The sequence below is a fragment of the Alexandromys fortis genome, unplaced genomic scaffold (assembly GCF_014885135.2).
Source record: "Alexandromys fortis isolate MF-2015 unplaced genomic scaffold, M_Fortis_MF-2015_v1.1 scaffold_2_1_26212458, whole genome shotgun sequence".
Taxonomy (NCBI): Eukaryota; Metazoa; Chordata; class Mammalia; order Rodentia; family Cricetidae; genus Alexandromys; species Alexandromys fortis.
This window is the reverse complement of record NW_026067930.1, coordinates 2,189,201-2,206,420: the sequence shown is the minus strand read 5'-3', so window position 1 is coordinate 2,206,420 and position 17,220 is coordinate 2,189,201. Positions and strand designations below refer to the sequence as shown.

General features: G+C 46.5%; 1 pseudogene; it reads right to left on the bottom strand.

The window, feature by feature from the left end:
- Window positions 1-640: 640 nt before the first annotated feature.
- On the bottom strand, window positions 641-1,315 carry LOC126503480 (igE-binding protein-like; annotated as a pseudogene).
- Window positions 1,316-17,220: the final 15,905 nt, after the last annotated feature.

Below are 17,220 nucleotides of genomic sequence, written 5' to 3'. Positions count from 1 at the left end.
GGAAGGAGCAGTAGCTGAGCTATTCTGTCTCCCTCGCTAATAGAGAAGACCCCATTGGGACTGGAGCACAATGTTTGAAATTCAGAAGTATGTTGGTCATCAATAATACCAGGGTGGACAATAAGTCCCTGTAAGGTGAGCAACCCTCATCCCAGGAGAAGGCCCACACTTCCTTGAGGTAAAGGAGCAGGCACTCAAACAGGGACGAGCTGCACACCCATCCGAGTATGAAGTCGGAGGAGGCGTGCAAGTCCATTCTTGCTCCGTCCCTGGAGAGACCTCATCGGTTGCCTTGATAAACCTGTTCCCATATTTTTGTGGGCCCTGGGACCGGGGTCCCACTGTCCTGATTTTTTAATTCTCATTGTCAGATGCCTCTAGTGGAGGGAGGATTCTGCCCTTTATATCCCTCACCGAGCGACATAGCTCAGCCTTGTGGTAGCCTTTGCCACAATGAGAGCAAAGGGTAGGGGGAGCCCTCTCCCTTTCTGATGACTTGCAATCCTTTTTTAGGTGCCCCGGCTTTCCACATTTAAAGCAGACTCTTTTGTCAGGTCCTCTAAGAGGGCGTTTCTGAGACTGCAAAATAGCAGCGGCCAATCCTGCATTCGTGAGGGGTCCTCCCAGTTCTCTACAAACTCTAAGCCAATCTTGTAATCCTTTGTTCTTTCTAGGGGCTATAGCCGCGCAACATTCCTGGGTGGCCTGTTCAAAGATAAGCTGCTTAATAAGCGTTGCAGCCGTTTCAGGGTTGCCAAAGATGCGACCAGCCGCCTCAGTCATTCGTGCTACAAAGTCTGAAAAAGGTTCCTGGGTCCCTTGTATAATCTTAGTGAGCTGATTGTTCACTTCTCCTTTTCTAGATAATGCTTTCCATGCCCTTATGGCCGTGTTGGCAATTTGTCGATAAGCACCCCAATGATAGTCTGTTTGATGAGTGGCCAGTTAAGAGATCGAACGTCCACTGTTGTTGTTCTGGGGTCAAAGCCATGGCGTTAGCCCTAGCTTGTTCCTGAGCTGCCTCATGCCAAAGGGCTTTCCATTCCAAATATTGGCCCATGCTGACAAGCGATGCTTTCGTAACCGTCTGCCAGTCAGCTGGGGTCATGGCAGTCATAGCCAGCCTGTCCAACTGGGCCAAAGTAAAATTGGCTGTTACCCCATATTTACGAACTCATTCTGCCAGTTCTTTTATTTGGCTGTACTCTACAGGTGCATGCATCAGTCCTCCCTCAGCTCCTTCAAAGACAGGATAGGCGAGGCATAGTTTCCTTTTTACCCTCTCCGGGAGGAAGGAGAAAGCCTTCGGGCGCATCTCATAAGGAGAGGGCGCCGAAGGGACCACCGGTGGAGGAGCCACATAGGACTACCGTTTTTTTAGCTCTCTGTGATTCGGTGGGTAATCATCAGGATGATACCTCTCCTCCTCATATCTAGCCGCCTCCTCCTTCAGGTCAGCTTCTTCTTCTAGGTCTAGACCTTCATCCTCTGAACTTTCAGAGTTTATAGAACTATCAACGCTTAAAGCTTCAAGTTCCTGTAGAGGATACAGACTAGTACTAGTACCCCCGTTCTTCTTATTCATGTAGACACCCCTTGTCCTTAGACTTGAGGGGGGGCGGCTATTTTCCTTGATTGGGACTGGTTTTTTCTTGCGCGCACCCAACCTCTCATTACGCTCAGTTTCTGACATGCTATCCTGGACTTCCTTTAAGACACTTCACCCCTTGGCCACCACCGCCTGACAGGCCTCATCCTCCAAACAATTCTTAACAAGTTTCCAGATGGCCTTGGTTCCTTGTCTCAAGTCTCCTTCAGCTAATTTTTTATCGAGGTCTTTACCCAGTTTGTTCCACGAGGCGAGAGTCAGAGATCCGGAGCGAACATACCAGGGAGCTACTCGATCAATTTCTTTAACAAAATTTTTCAATGTTCGATGAGCAATCTTTATATCTCTTTGCTTCAACACAGATTCCAGGGCCGTAATAACAGACTGAGAAGAGCCCATGATGACAAACAGGCACCCGCGGCTTATCTACGTCTGCCTTACAAGTGCGACGAAAACGAAAGAACAGTCTGCATGCGGCTCTTTTATCTACAAGAGACTGAAGCACGCAGCAAGGCACTGCCGCTTATCTATGTCGGACTTAACGCACCTAACAGTTATAAAGGTGGAAATAAAGCATTCCCAGAATGAGGATTAAGAGCGCTCCCAGAACAATCACCAAGGCCTCCACGCTACCCTCCCAAGGCGGTGAAAGGTCCGATCTGAAATCCAGAAAAGACATACCTCTCTGAGCATACCTACCTGCAGTTCTGAATCCTCCTTGAGTCCAAGGGGTCTCCGGCGGTGCTGACGATGTTAAGGTTCCCGGGTTTTCGGCACCAGTTGTCCCGCGCTACCGTCTCGCCAGCAAGAACGAGGCAGCACAATCAGGATCCTTCTGCAGAAAAGCTTTAATGCGTCTTGAGAGGGAGAGCATAAGCTTACAAGGCGGAGACCCCAAGGAACAAAAACCCAACCCTTATATAGGTTAACAGTCCCTGCCTCAGACGGGTCACACCCCGACTGGCTGCAGCTCGTCGGCCCATATGACGGCATGGGAGAGGCAGAGAGCAAGGGATGGAATTTTACCATGCACATACGCACTGGCTTGATTACGGGGTGCTGCTGCCGGATGTCAGTGCCATCTTGTAATGGAATATGTGGGAGCGGCCCCCCACATTCTCCTTATGACAGCATAATTTGAAATTATCTCCTCATACTAGTATAGTATCGGGAGGCAAGGAACCTGACTGTAAAGTAGTTCTGAGTCGTCTGTGTAGTGCTTCGATTTGGGTGACGTAATCAGTCAGATTTCTGCCAGGGTTCTACTGCTGGAGCTGAGGATTGCACAGTCCAGGGGTGAAATCAAGTGCAGGTCCTGGGGACCTATCGAATGGCAAGGGACACCTCTGATCTTGAGCTATCATATGTATTTTGTCTTCGATTTGGATATAGTTCCAGTCCCCTGGTGAAATGACAAGAGTGGGTCTGTTCTTTCAACACCTGGACTCATTCCACAGCCATCCTTATTAACATCGTTGGGGCCACAACTGAGCCAAGTATTTCATTCTTGTAATTGAGATAGACACTCTGATGGCTTTCTGGAACATGGCCAATCCCTTTGGGCAGCTGGGGCCTGTTTCAGCATTGTTGAAGCCTGGGAATCCTAGAGGTGCCCCCACAGCAGCATCTTCGCACTCCTGGAATCTCCTCAGGCGCAGCAGCATGTATTTCATGTATTTCTTTTGAAATACAAGGTCTTTTTGAAAACACTCAGCATGCAAGTGTTCACCATAAATTCTTTCTAAATTTCAATCAGTGCTTTTCTGTTGATGAAACTTTATCCATTCTTCCAGTTGCATGACAATGTTCTTTAAGATATTATTTTCCTCTGTTAGTTGGTTAGCAAGTCCTGTTATTTCCGACTTTTGCCTTATGATCATCTCTGTACAAGAGGGATGGGAGGATCCTAAGCTGTGCTCATTAATATTCTGATCATTGAGTGGTTTGTCTCTGTTTTACCTCCCATTCTAGCTCCCAATTTGGGTATTCCTGTGGAATTGCTTGTAGTTTTCCCTGGACTTCAAGCTTGTATACCTGGTGTCTTTTGTCTTGCAGATAGAGCTGAAGCTCCTCCTCTTTGCCCTGAAGCTCCTTCTTTTTTTCTCTGGGTCAGGGAGTGGGACTTGTCTCTTAAAGGGACAGGGTACCAAGGTGACAGACCAGGCCATCCCTACTTCTATCCTTGGCATCTTGTATAGGCCTTGGCTGTTATGCCAGGGAGGGGCGATGCTGTCCTGAGATATCTTTCCAGTAAAGGGAAGACCACATTTGTCCTTGTGTAGAAGTGGATTCAGAGAGCTGAAGGCAAGCTCTGGGAAGCAAGCAGCACCATGCTCTTCTTCTAGGATGGAGCCACTAACTCAGACACACCAGCTAAGAATTGTGGAGCTAATAGCAGCAGCATCTCCTCTGCCATCTCGGACATCTCAGATCTCAGGAGGCTGTGCTCTTCTCTAAGTCACTTCAGTTGTGTGAACAGTGCCTTCTGGGCTGAGCCTTGCCCTGGAGCCCTTTTGCAGCTTAGAAGGACTCTGCACCACCTGCCCAGAACCACCTGTGTGATGCAGACTGACAAATACCTTAGTTCCCAAGTAAAAAGTTACAAGATGTAGACACACCAAAGAATATGGAACATGGGTATAATACAAGGGCATATTGAAACTGAAGCAGAAAAATAGGACCTGAGACTATACTTGTCATGGAAGTCTGGGGTGAGGGGTAGTTGTCAGGGGGGTGCTACCAAGTTTATTCTATGGAATAGACCAAGAGCTGTACATTCTGGAAGGGAGGCCCGCATAGTGAAAGTGACCGTGGGCATCGACTGTGCTCAGAGGCCCCCTCTGTCATGATTTCTAATCAGTCACAATGATATTTGGTGCAGGTCTTCAAATCCTTTGGGTTGAGGGGTAGATTTTAAATCCCAGACAAACCCCTACTACAATTGTTCCAGGGATCTGGGTGTGAGACCACCATGTAGGGGTACCACCAAGTTCATTCTATAGGATAGACAAAGAACTCTAAACCCTGGAAGGAAGACCAATGGAGAGACGGCCTAAGTGACAGCTCCAGCAGATGTGACAATTGAAAGGGGAGGCAGTCACAGGAACAAGAAGAAGACATTGTTAAAGGGACCCATCTGCTTTCTCAAGGCTAAGCTGCCCTGGCTCTGCTTCATTCTCCTCTCTCGGAAACTGGTGCTGATTGCCATCGGGAATGGGGGCAATGACTGTTCTGACTGGTTCCTGCAGAGAGAGGGAGGTGGTATCTTTGTGGTGCTGAACAAAGAAAGAAGTCACTTGGGATGCATCTGAGGTCTTCAACAGAAGTAGTCAGATTCAGAGTGAAGGGTGATAGTGTCTGTCCTTACATGGCGCAAGTGAGGCAAAGAGATAAAACTGTTAAAATAGCTCTAACCACTATTGGAAATGTGATCTTAAACATTTGGATCAGCTTTGCCCTTTGTAGGGGAGGAGAATAGGCAAGAAACCATCTCAAAAGCTCTCTATAAGCTTTGCCATGAACATCAATGAGGCTGATGGTTTCCTGATGCTCACTGTGAGGTGTGCACCAAGGAGGAGGCTACGGGCTTGACTTGAGTCCAGAAGCTTCTCATCAGCCGCCTCAAGTTCAGAAGTCGGCCGTGGTATATCCCCTGTCCACATCTCATAAGGAGCACAGGGAGACAAGCCTAAGGAAAAGGACTCTTCCACATCATAGTTAATATGTCTTGTTCAATGGGATGAACTGCAACCAAGCTACAGGCTGAACCACACACCAGAGCCCTGACCAGAGAAGGTCAGAGAAATGATCCTCTAGTTTTGACAGATCTAAGTGTAGCTGTGCAATCAGCTTGTACGTCATACCCCTGCAGAGTGGAGTAAAACTCCTGGAAACTTACAGATGTAGTCAGTAAAAGTAACTGTCTCCATTGCCAGTGTCCTCCCAACACCTGATACCCTGACCCATGTACCAGTTGTTGATGCCGTGAACCTAACCTGAATGAAATCTGGATCCTATTCTGGTTGAAAGCACAACCAGACATCTAATTGATAATCTAAGAGAGAATATAAACCTATTAGATCTTGTAAGATTGCCTTGTGCTACACCATCCTGGTATCCTGAAAAATTTACCCTAAATCTGTGTGTGAGGCTGTCACCAAGGTATCTGATGGTCTTCTTTAATCAGGGAACATGGGTACTTAGGGCACAGGAAGACATGTTACAAACATGAGAGTTTGTTGTCTCTCAGGGTGTCCTGTAGTTGGTAAATACATTCTTAAATTCATCATTTGAGAAGATGGCCATGGGCCTGTTTTTCTCAGCTTCAGGTAGACACAGAATGATTGAATTGAGCCAAGGTAATGAGGTCCCATATTTGGGAAGCATTTTCCTTATCATGAAGAAAATGATTAGTGTGAAATAAGTATCTAAATAACATCTCATATGGTTAGGCCTACTGTCCAGGGGCCTTAACAGTCCCTTTGGTTATTAAAAAAAAAAAAGATGCGGCACCATTCATTTGGTTATACTTTGCATTTGGGTATTTAAGAACCTGTCGTTGGCAGAGCTGTCTCCTTGACTCTTCCTTTTGCCACTTTTTCCTTCTATGTGAGAACAAGTCAAAAGGCTTGCTCAACCATGAGTTTTTTTAAATATATGGAGGGAATTTTCCATCTGTTTCAATCCTCCTCTTTGTAGATGGGACACTGATTAGAAGTCTCCCCACAAGTGGAGTCTCTGTAGCCTCCCTGAGCAGGAGAACAGATGACTCCCCACACTTACAGAACATTTTGAGAGATGTTCTATGGTCCTCTGGGACCTAGTTGACCTTGGAGGGCAGAGGGCAAACTCCTGTGCCTTTTAACGCTCTGGCTGCCTTAGTGCAGCCTCCGGGTATGTTATTGAAAACCCAGAAGACCAAGTGCACCAGTCTGGTACTTTTAACTACCATGTGATATTTGGAAAGGGTTATTTAAAAACAAGCAAGATAATACTTAAACTTTGATCAAACATCCATTTATTAAATCAGTCCCTATCATGGTTAGGTGGAGCAGACCAATAACTGCATTGATGTAAGCAGAAGTTTGCCATTAAAATATGGGACTTTCTCAACAGTGAGACATGTCTGCTTCTGGAAGCACCAATTACTTCAGAGAGGTTGATGGGCATTGAGAAAACTCATGATGGATTTGCCTTCAATGTGACAAGGTTAGCCATGTGGGCAAGAAACTGCTCTTGCCTGAACTGCTTAACTGAACACTCAGAGCCCACAGAGAAATGACTGCTGAACTTGCCTAAAGGTGAGATTATCCTTCGGGGTTTCTGCTTCATGAAAAAGTCTTTCAGACATTCCGCAGGACACAGAAGAAAGTGACTGACAAACTGTCAAAATAGGCGGGCCTGTCTTTGAAATTTCCAAGTCCGCTGGATACTATGGGCCTGTAGGCTGAATATGGATGCCCCCACGGAAGAGAAGAACTTTGGGTGACTATCCAGGCAGTGAGACGTCTCTGTCGATTCTAGAGTTTTGGAAGTTCTTACAATGTACTTCCTGTTTACTTAGGTAATATCATATGCTTCTGGAGTCTTTGATGGAGTTTAAGAGTTTATATAGTTTTCCTCAGTTTTGATTAAAAGATAAGGTAGATATAAATATTGTAACTACAATTCTTGCTTGATAACTGTTTTGTTCTATGCAATTTTACTATGTTAAAGTTAAGGGGAAATGGTGTGGGAGGTCCTTCTGTCTATGTGTTGCTTTTATTGGTTAATGAATAAAGAACTGCTTTGAGCCTATGGCAGGGAAGACCAGAACTAGGCGGGGAAAGCTAGGCTGTATGCTGGGAGGAAGAAGGGCAGAGTCAGAGAGAAGCCATAGAGCCACTCGAGCTAGATGCTGGGAACTTTACCCAGTAAGCTACAGCCACATGGTGATACACAAATTAATAGAAATACATTAAATTAATATGTAAGAGTTAGCCAATAAGAAACTAGAGCTAATGGGTCAAGCAGTGATTTAATTCATACAGTCTGTGTGAATATTTTGGAGCTGAGCAAGCAGCCCCCCTCCAATAGCAGCTCTCTTTGGGAGACATTTCACAGGTCTGGCATCTCCACCACCTTGGAGTCTCTAAAGCAATTCATGCTTCAGTTTCTGCTCTCCAGGCCTCCATGTGTGGCCTCCCCTGTCACATGCCCTGTGTCAGTGACTTTTTTTTTATCCACAGAAGATTTCACAACTCATGTATCCTTCTTGACTCTAAAGGCACAACTACTTGGCTAAGGCTCTTTGTTGGCTGCCTGATTGGGTTGGAACTTGGCCTCCTCTGTTGTAGGATGTTAGTTGAAGATGTGCTACATTTGTTTATGCTGTGGAACACTTGTTTAATGATGCAAAGATGTGCTGAATTCTTTTATGTTTCATCTCTGTGAAGCTGTGTTACTTTGCCTGTTTAAAATAGCTGATTGGTCTATAAAGAGATGAATAGCCAATAGCAAGGCAGAATAAAGGATGGGTGGGACTGGCAGGCAGAGAGAATAAATAGAAGGAGGAAAAGAGAGATCAGAAAGCAAGAGAAGATCAAGGATCCAGAAAAGAAAGGGCCAGCCACACAGCCAGACACAGAATAAGAAGGAAAGAAAAGATATACAGAAATAAAGACAAAAGCCCAGAGGCAAAAGGTAGATGGAATAATTTAAGAAAAGCTGACTTAAAAATTAAGTCTCTGAGCCAGGAATGGTGGCACATACCTTTAATCCCAGAACTCGGGAGGCAGAGGCAGATGGATCTCTGTGAGTTTGAGACCAGATTCTAGGAGTTAGCTCCAGGACAGGCTCCAAAACTACAGAGACAAGCAAAAAAAAAAAAAATTAAGTCTCTGCTGCATACATGGATCTGCTTCTGAAGGAAAAAAAGACAAGATCTTTTGAGTAAATTGGGAGCATGAGTGTGGGGCGAGGGAAGAAAGGAAGAAGAGTAGTAAAGATGTATAGCTCAATAAAGACAATTTTAAAAAGAAAAAGAATTAAGTCTGTGTGATCAATTAGCTGGGGGGGGGGGGAGGCAGAGACCCAAAAGAGTAAGCAGAGCATAAAGAACAGCACCAACTCTCCTCCTTGAATTCAGTCTGTGCAAGTGCTGCTGCTCTTTAGGAACAGAAAATGTCCTGAGGCCTTCCGCTTTCACAGGTTGTGGGGTTGGCTGGATGGGACATGGCCTGGAAGGTGCAGCTCCTTGTCTCAGCATCTCAGCACAAGCCTAGGCTCCAACAGTGCATTTCCTGGTGCTCTTTTCTCCTCAAACTGTGCATTTGAATTTCTTTTTGCCCGGCTTTCTCTTTTTTGTTGTAGTCTTGCCTGTGAGTGATTGCCTAGAACCATGCACAGAGCTGTCTTCAAATCTCCTCTGTAAATGAAATTACTCCAAAGCTTTTCGATTCAGCCTCAGGCAGATTCTTAAGACAAAGGCAAAGAGCGGCCACATTCTTTGCCAAAATATCACAAAAGTGGTTTCTAGCCCGGTTACTAATATTATTCCCCTCTGAAGCCTCTTGAACTGGGCCTCCATAATCCATGTTGCTCCCAGAACTATTATCTTCCAAGCTCCTACTAGGATGACCCCTTAAGCTCCACTTAGAGCACTTTCCTCAGGCAAAGTCCCCAAGTCTTCCACATTCCTCCAAAGAGCAACATGGTCATGTCTGTCACAGCAATGACTCATATCTTGGTACCAATTTCTGTCTTAGTTAGGGTTTTATTGCTATGCAGAGACACCATAACCACAGTAACTCATTGGGGCTGGCTTACAGTTCAGAGGTTTAGTCCGTTATTGTCATGGCGGGAAGCATGGCGGCAGGCAGACAGGCATGGTGCTGGAAAGGAGCTGAGAGTTGTACATCTGGATCCAGGGCAACAGGAAGTGACAGTGACACACTGGCCAGACTCGGACTATCTGAGACCTCAAAGCCCCAATGATGCACTTCCTCCAACAAAGCCACACTTCCTAATGGTGCCACTCCCTGTGAGCCTGTGGAAGCCATTGGTATTAAAACCACCACGGCTACTTTTCCATTACTGTAACAAAACATAACAATGAACAATTTATAAAAGAAAACATTTAATTTGTTAAATTACATGTTGTAAAACATTTCCAGAAGGTTAGAGTCCCTGACCATTGTGGCAGAGAACTGTCAGCAAGCAAGCAGGCCATGGGGCTGGAGCAGTAGCTGAAAACTTACATTTGATTTACAGGCACAAGGCAGAGAGAGCTCACTGGGAATGGCAAGGGCTTTTGAAACCACCAATGGCACATCTCCTCCAGCAAGGCTATACCTTCTAATCCTTCCCAAATAGTTCTACCAATAGGGGCCAAGTATTGGAATATATAAGTCTAGAGGGGGCATTCTCTTCAAACCACCTCAGATCCCTTCTGAAGTCACCAAATAGGGGAGTTTTAGGGGCTGGGATATTCTCTCAAGAATCTCTGCCTATCAATGACTGGGGTGATGGGCTTTAGTTCCCTTCTTGTCTCTGGCTTGAGTGGGTACAGTTTTGACTGGAGAAATACATGGGATCCCTAAAATGTATCAGGACTTAATTTTCCAACCCACCCATTTTTATTCCCTATCAGAAGTAAACGTGAGTTTAGCCTTTATGGGAAGAACCAACTATACCTGGCTTTGGGATATGCATGCCCAGTAGAAGGAGCAGTCTCAGATAATATGGGGAAAGGGTGTTGGAAAAGGAGGCCCCATTCCCATTTTCAGGCAAGAGATTGTGTAAAATAGCAGTTTTGGAGTTAGCCAGATACTCCCCAAAAGGTTGGGATGAGGTTAGAACTTGAGCCAGCAGAAAGAGATAATATGGAGTATCCGGCTCCCATATCTACGAAGAAGTTGACCATGTTCTGTCCTGCATGTAGGGTCTCGCGGGAGTCCACAAGTTGTTCTGATATGATGAGAGCCTGTAGAGGATTACCTTGGTACCTGCCAGCGTTCAAATGAGAGATGTGCTCTTGGGCTTTTGAGGTTCTTGGGACAACTGGCTTCCCAGTGATTGTCTCTGCAATTAAAAAAAGGTCTGGGCAAAGGTCAAGAACATTTCCCTTGGGGCCCTCCCCCTTTGGGGGTATCTCTCCCAGAAGTACCCCAGCTATCCACAGAGAAAACATTCCCCAGCAGAGCCTTGTGTGAGGACCCTTCCCTCCCTGGGTGAGTCACATGATCACCAATCAGTCTGCCTTCCTTCCGTTTTGTTTCCGGGTCTAATTTGAAATAATGTGGCGCTTTGAAATGATTAGTGGAATTTTGGGTCACTTGGCTCAAGCTCCTGCCTGACTCAGCCACCAGTCTCTTCAGTTTTCTGCAGCTTTTTGAGGAAGATTGGGTCAGGAATCTGTCTCTCAGGAGAACCCCCTCTTTCAAAGGCCCTGGGACCATGCTAATGTGTTTCCTGGTTATCTCCTTACATCTCTGAAGAAACTAATAGGAGGTTCCGCCTCCCTTTGCAGGCAGTAGCTGGGGCGGGGGTGGGGGGTGGACGACAGCGTTAGCTGAAGGACCTTTCTCCTTTCATCATCTCAGCATCTCCATCATGCAATAGATAATCACTTCCTACACCGGGCTTCCCCCATCTAAAGAAGTCTAAGAGTACTCTTGTGCACCACTGGGGTCATTGCCATGTCAGTTACCTTCTCTGTTACCCTCTGTTTCTCCGCTGAGTTCAGACGGTGGCCTGGAATCAGCATGACATCCCTCCAAGTCATGAAGATGTTTAGTGGCTGGAAGGCCTAACGAAGCACCTGCTCTCTTTCCGCCAGTCTTTATTTCTGAAAGCACTAAGACAAGCTTGGGGCCTTCCACTCCCACTCCCAGTCGAACGCATAAAGGGAGTATCCTTGGTACCTCAGGATGGGGTCCAGAAGGCTCTGGATGAGCCTCTGAGGGCCCCCAAAGATGTGAAGGACAAGTCTGTGAAGGAGGTGAGGCGGGATATGGGGGTTCAGGAGCAGTTAGAAGAAGAGAAAGAGATGGAGGTAGGAGCCAGGGATGATATAGGGAAGGTCCCTTGGCCTTTAAAGAGGAAAGACTCATCCTGTGGGCCACGGTCAGCATAGCATGTCTGACTGAAATCCCCCAGCAAGTGACATTGAAACTAGGGTTCTCCTGGAGTGGTGTGCTGGCAGTTTTTTGTCAACTTGACACCACTAGAGTTCTTTAAAAAGAGGGATCCTCAATTGAGGGTTCTCCCCCCAGACTGGCCTGAAGACAATTCTATGGTGCATTTTTTTATTTATGATTGACAGATATGGGGGGACCTTGTTCACTGTGCGAAGTCCACCCATGGGCTGTTGGTCGTGGGTACTATAAGAAAGCAGTCTAAACAAGCCAAGAGGGGTAAACTGATAAGCAACCCTCCCCCACAGCCTCTGCTTCAGCTCCTGCTTTCAGGTTCCTGTCCCCTCTGAGTTCCTGTCGTGACTCCCTCAGCACCTCTGTGTGATCTGGAAGTTGTAAAGTGAAAGAAATCCTTTCCTCAAGCAGTGTGGAGGTTTCTCAGGAAATTCGGGATCAACCTAACCATGGACCCAGCAATACCACTCTTGGGAATATACCCAAGAGAGGCCTTATCACACAACAAAAGTATATGCTCTACTATGTTCATAGCAGCATTGTTTGTAATAGCCAGAACCTGGAAACAACCTAGATGCCCTTCAATTGAAGAATGGATGAAGAAAGTATGGAATATATACATATTAGAGTACTACTCAGCAGTAAAAAACAAGGACTTCTTGAAGTTTGCAGGCAAATGGATGGAAATAGAAAACACTATCCTGAGTGAGGTAAGCCAGACCCAAAAAGAGGAACATGGGATGTACTCACTCATATTTGGTTTCTAGCCATAAATAAAGGACATTGAGCCTATAATTCGGGTTCTTAGAGAAGCTAAATAAGAAGGAGAACCCAAAGAAAAACATATAGGCATCCTCCTGAATATTAACCTTCATCAGGCGATGAAAGGAGACAGAGACAGAGACCCACATTGGAGCACCGGACTGAAATCTCAAGGTCCAAATCAGGAGCACCAGGAGAGAGAGCACGAGCAAGGAACTCAGGACCGCGACGGGGGCACCCACACACTGAGACAATGGGGATGTCCTATCGGGAACTCACCAAGGCCAGCTGGCCTGGGTCTGAAAAAGCCTGGGTTAAAACTGGTCTCGCTTAACATAGCGGACAATGAGGACTACTAAGACCCCAAGAACAATGGCAATGAGTTTTTTATCCTACTGCACCTATTGGTTTTGTGGGAGCCTAGGCAGTTTGGATGCTCACCTTACTAGACCTGGATGGAGGTGGGTGGTCCTTGGACTTCCCACAGGGCAGGGAACCCTGATTGCTCTTTGGGCTGACGAGGGAGGGGGACATGATTGGGGGAGGGGGAGGAAAAGGGGAGGCGGCGGTGGGGAAGAGACATGAATCTTTAATTAATTAATAAAGAAATAAATAAATTAAAAAAAAGAAATCCTTTCCTCCCCAGGTTGTGTATGGTCATGATGCCTTATCACAGCACTAAAAATCTTAATAAAACAGATGGCTACTTCTCATTATTCCCTGGGGAGCCTTGAAACCAGGCTCCTTAGCCAAAAAATAAATTAAAAAAAACTCCTTTGCTTGAGGTTTGGGGGAATACAGTGCTGCCCAGGGAACATCTAGGGAAGCCTAGTCTGTCCCTAGAAAAGGGCCAAGCTAGACAGTAGGGTTTCCACAGCTGCCCATGCATGGCTCTGCTCCATTGTCTAACCGGCTCCTCTTTCTACCCGTGAGATTCCTGCCTGCAGGGCCCTAGCCCTGGTCTGTCATAGTTTCTCAAATGTCTATAATAGTACCAGCCCTCAAAACAAAAGATTTGCCATCTGATTTTTGGAGGGAGGGCTCCGTGAGGCAACAGAAGCCGACCTAAGTTTGTAAGAATTTGACTGGAGAAAAAAAAAATGTCAGTTTGGAAAAAGAAACGCTATGCTAGCTAGTGTCTGTCAGCTGTCAGGCTAGAGTCATCTGAGAAGAGGGAGCCTGAATTGAGAAAATACCTCCATTATATTGGCCGATAGGTAAGTCTGTGAGGTATGGTTAATGACTGATGTGGCAGGACCCAGCCTACTGTGGGCAGTGACAACTCTGGCAAGTGGTCCTGGGTTATATGGAAAACCGAACTGAGCAAGCCGCAGGAGCAAGCCGTAAGCAATGCTTCTCCATGGCCTCTGCGTTTCTGCCTTGATTTTCCTCATTGATGATCTGTTAAGCTGTAAAGATGAAATAAACCCTTTCCTCCTAAGTTATCTTTGGTCTTGGTGTTTATCATAGCAATGGAAAGCAGACTAGGCCAGGTATGATAGCACACACCCAACACTCGAGGCAGAGGCAGAGGCAGAGGCAGGAGAGACTCTGAGTCTGGGGCCAGCTTGGTCTACATTTAGTTCCAGGACAGCCAGGGCTACACAGAAAGAGTTGTCTCGAAAGAAAGAAGACAAAAAGGCAACCTACTGACTGGGAGAAGATCTTCACCAACCCCGCAACAGACAAAGGTCTGATCTCCAAAATATATAGAGAACTCAAGAAACTAGACTTTAAAATGCTAATTAACCCAATTAAAAAATGGGGCACTGAACTGAACAGAGAATTCTCAAAAGAAGAAGTTCAAATGGCCAAAAGACACCTAAGGTCATGCTCAACCTCATTAGCAATCAGGGAAATGCAAATCAAAACAACTTTGAGATATCATCTTACACCTGTCAGAATGGCTAAAATCAAAAGCACCGATGATAGCCTTTGTTGGTGAGGCTGTGGAGGAAGGGGTACCCTCATCCATTGCTGGTGGGAATGCAATCTTGTGCAACCACTTTGGAAATCAGTGTTTCGGTTTCTCAGGAAATTCGGGATCAACCTACCCCTGGACCTAGCAATACCACTCTTGGGAATATACCCAAGAGATGCCCTATCATATGACAAAAGCATTTGTTCAACTATGTTCATAGCAGTATTATTTGTAATAGCCAGAACCTGGAAACAACCTAGATGCCCTTCAATGGAAGAATGGATGAAGAAAGTGTGGAATATATACACATTAGAATACTATGCTGCGGTAAAAAATAATGACTTCTCAAATTTTGCATGCAAATGGATGGAAATAGAAAACACTATCCTGAGCGAGGTAACACAGACCCAAAAAGATGAACATGGGATGTACTCACTCATAATTGGTTTCTAGCCACAAATAAAGGTCACGGAGTGTATACCTGGTGAACCTAAAGAAGCTAAACAAGAAGGTGAACCCAAGAAAAAACATATAGTTATCCTCTTGGCTAAGGGAAGTAGACAAAATTGCCGGGGAGAAAATTGAGACTTTGGGGGTGGGGTGGGTTGGGGATAAGGGGGGACGGGGAGAGAAAAGTGAGAAGGGGAGGATTGGGGGGTCTTGGGGAAACAGGAAGATTGGGATAAAGGAAGGTTGGATAGGGGAGCAGGGAAGCACATATCTTAGTTAAGGGAGCCACCTTAGTGTTGGCAAGAGACTTGAACCTAGAGTGGCTCCCAGGAGCCCAAGGCGATGTCCCCAGTTAGTCCCTTGGGAAGCTGAGGATAGGGAACCTGAAATGACCCTATCCTATAGCAATACTGACGAATATCTTTCATATCACCATAGAACCTTCATCTGGTGATGGATGGAGATAGAGACAGAGACCCACACTGGAGCACTGGACTGAGCTCCCAAGGTCCCAATGAGGAGCAGATGGAGGGAGAACACGAGCAAGGATGTCAGGACCACGGGGGGTGCACCCACCCACTGAGACAGTGGGGCTGATCTATTGGGAGCTCACCAAGGCCAGCTGGACTGTGACTGAAAAAGCATGGGATAAAACCGGACTCTCTGATCATGGCGAACAATGAGGACTGATGAGAAACCAAGGTCAATGGCAAGGGGTTTTGATCCTACTTCATGTTCTGGCTTGGTGGGAGCCTAGCCAGTTTGGATGTTCACCTTCCTAGACATGGACGGAGTGGGGGGGACCTTGGACTTTCCACAGGGCAGGGAACCATGACTGCTCTTTGGATTGGAGAGGGAGGGGGAGAGGAGTGGGGGGAGGGGGAGAAGAGTGGGGGAGGGGGAGGGAAATGGGAGGCTGGGAGGAGGCAGAAACTTTTTTTTCCTATTCTCAATTAAAAAAAAAGAAAAAAGAAAGAAAGAAAGAAAGAAAGAGAAAAGAAAGGAAGGAAAAGGAAAGTGAAGGAGGAAGAGGAGGAGGAGGGAAGAGAAAAGAAGAAGAAAGAAGAAGAGAAAAAGAAGAAAGCAAACTAGATAAAACTCCTTATTCCTAGGGACCATCAGACAAAATAGGGTCCCTGGTAAATGTAGTCAATATTTGCCAGAACACGATTGGCTACACCAGCGACAACATCCTCTTCAAGCCTCAATTCCTTGAGTCGTATGAAAAGGAGTAAGGCTGGTAAAGCGGGTGATGGCTGAGTAAACACAGCAATAGAAAGGGGGACAGCAGAACGGGGTGGTCAGGGGGGGCCGGACAGGAGGGTACCAGGAGATGCTCAGCTCTTGTGTATCTTGCCCAGGAGATGCTCAGCTGGGGGGTGCGCATATCTCATGGATCTTGCCCAGGCTCCCATAAACATGTCACCCAAATGTTTCTGAGACAGCTCAGCTGGACAGTTTAGGGTTAGGATAAAAAGCTCTCCTGGGGTGGGAGGCAAACAAAGACTCTTGGCTTGGGAGTGGCGGTTATGACACTTGCCCTGGTTTAGATCTCTGTTTAGTTGTATGAGGTTAGAGCCTTTGTTCTCTGAAGACTAGTTTCTTACTCTTCCTAGTCCCCAAAGAAAATGAGAGGGGAAGGCAGATGGGGAAGTCATCTCTATTAACTGACCAGAGGGTCCTGTCACTTTGTGGGGTTGCTTGGGGCACCAGATAATCACAGCCATCCCTGAATCCTGTTGCAATTTTCAGTCAGGTATATCAAACTTAAAGTCTTCAAATCCAAGTAAGGGTTGGGGTGGGGGTGTGATCTTTGAATCACGGACAAGCCTCCACAACTGTTACAAGGGGCCTGGGGTGAGGGGTGACCATCTGGGGGTTCTGATGAGTTCGTCCTTTGAGATAAAGAGTTAGCAAAAGCCACAGACTGGAACCTGATGGTGGCCACCGCCTAGGTATCTAGCAGTCAGGAGGAGCCAAGGAATACCACAAAGCCACACCATGCCACAAACCTCACACAGAGATTTACTGGGGGGAAGCACAGTAAGATGGCTACCTCTGAGCGGGAACAGAGGCAACAGGGGGCTGGAGGGGCGGGGCTTTATAGGGGGTTTGGAGTGTGCACAGTGAGTTAGTAGAAAGGGACAGGCCAGGGGAGGGATGATTTTCTGCTGGCCTGTTACCCTAAACTGAGGAAGAGAGTGGCACCAGGAGGGACTAGAAGGGCTGCAGATGAGGAGCCTAGGAAAGCTGCAGCCATGGAGAAGAGAGAAGTACCAGAGCTGGGAGTCCACCAGGCGAAGCTACAGAATGCCAAGTCCCCCTCCCCTTTTCTATGTCCTCCCCCT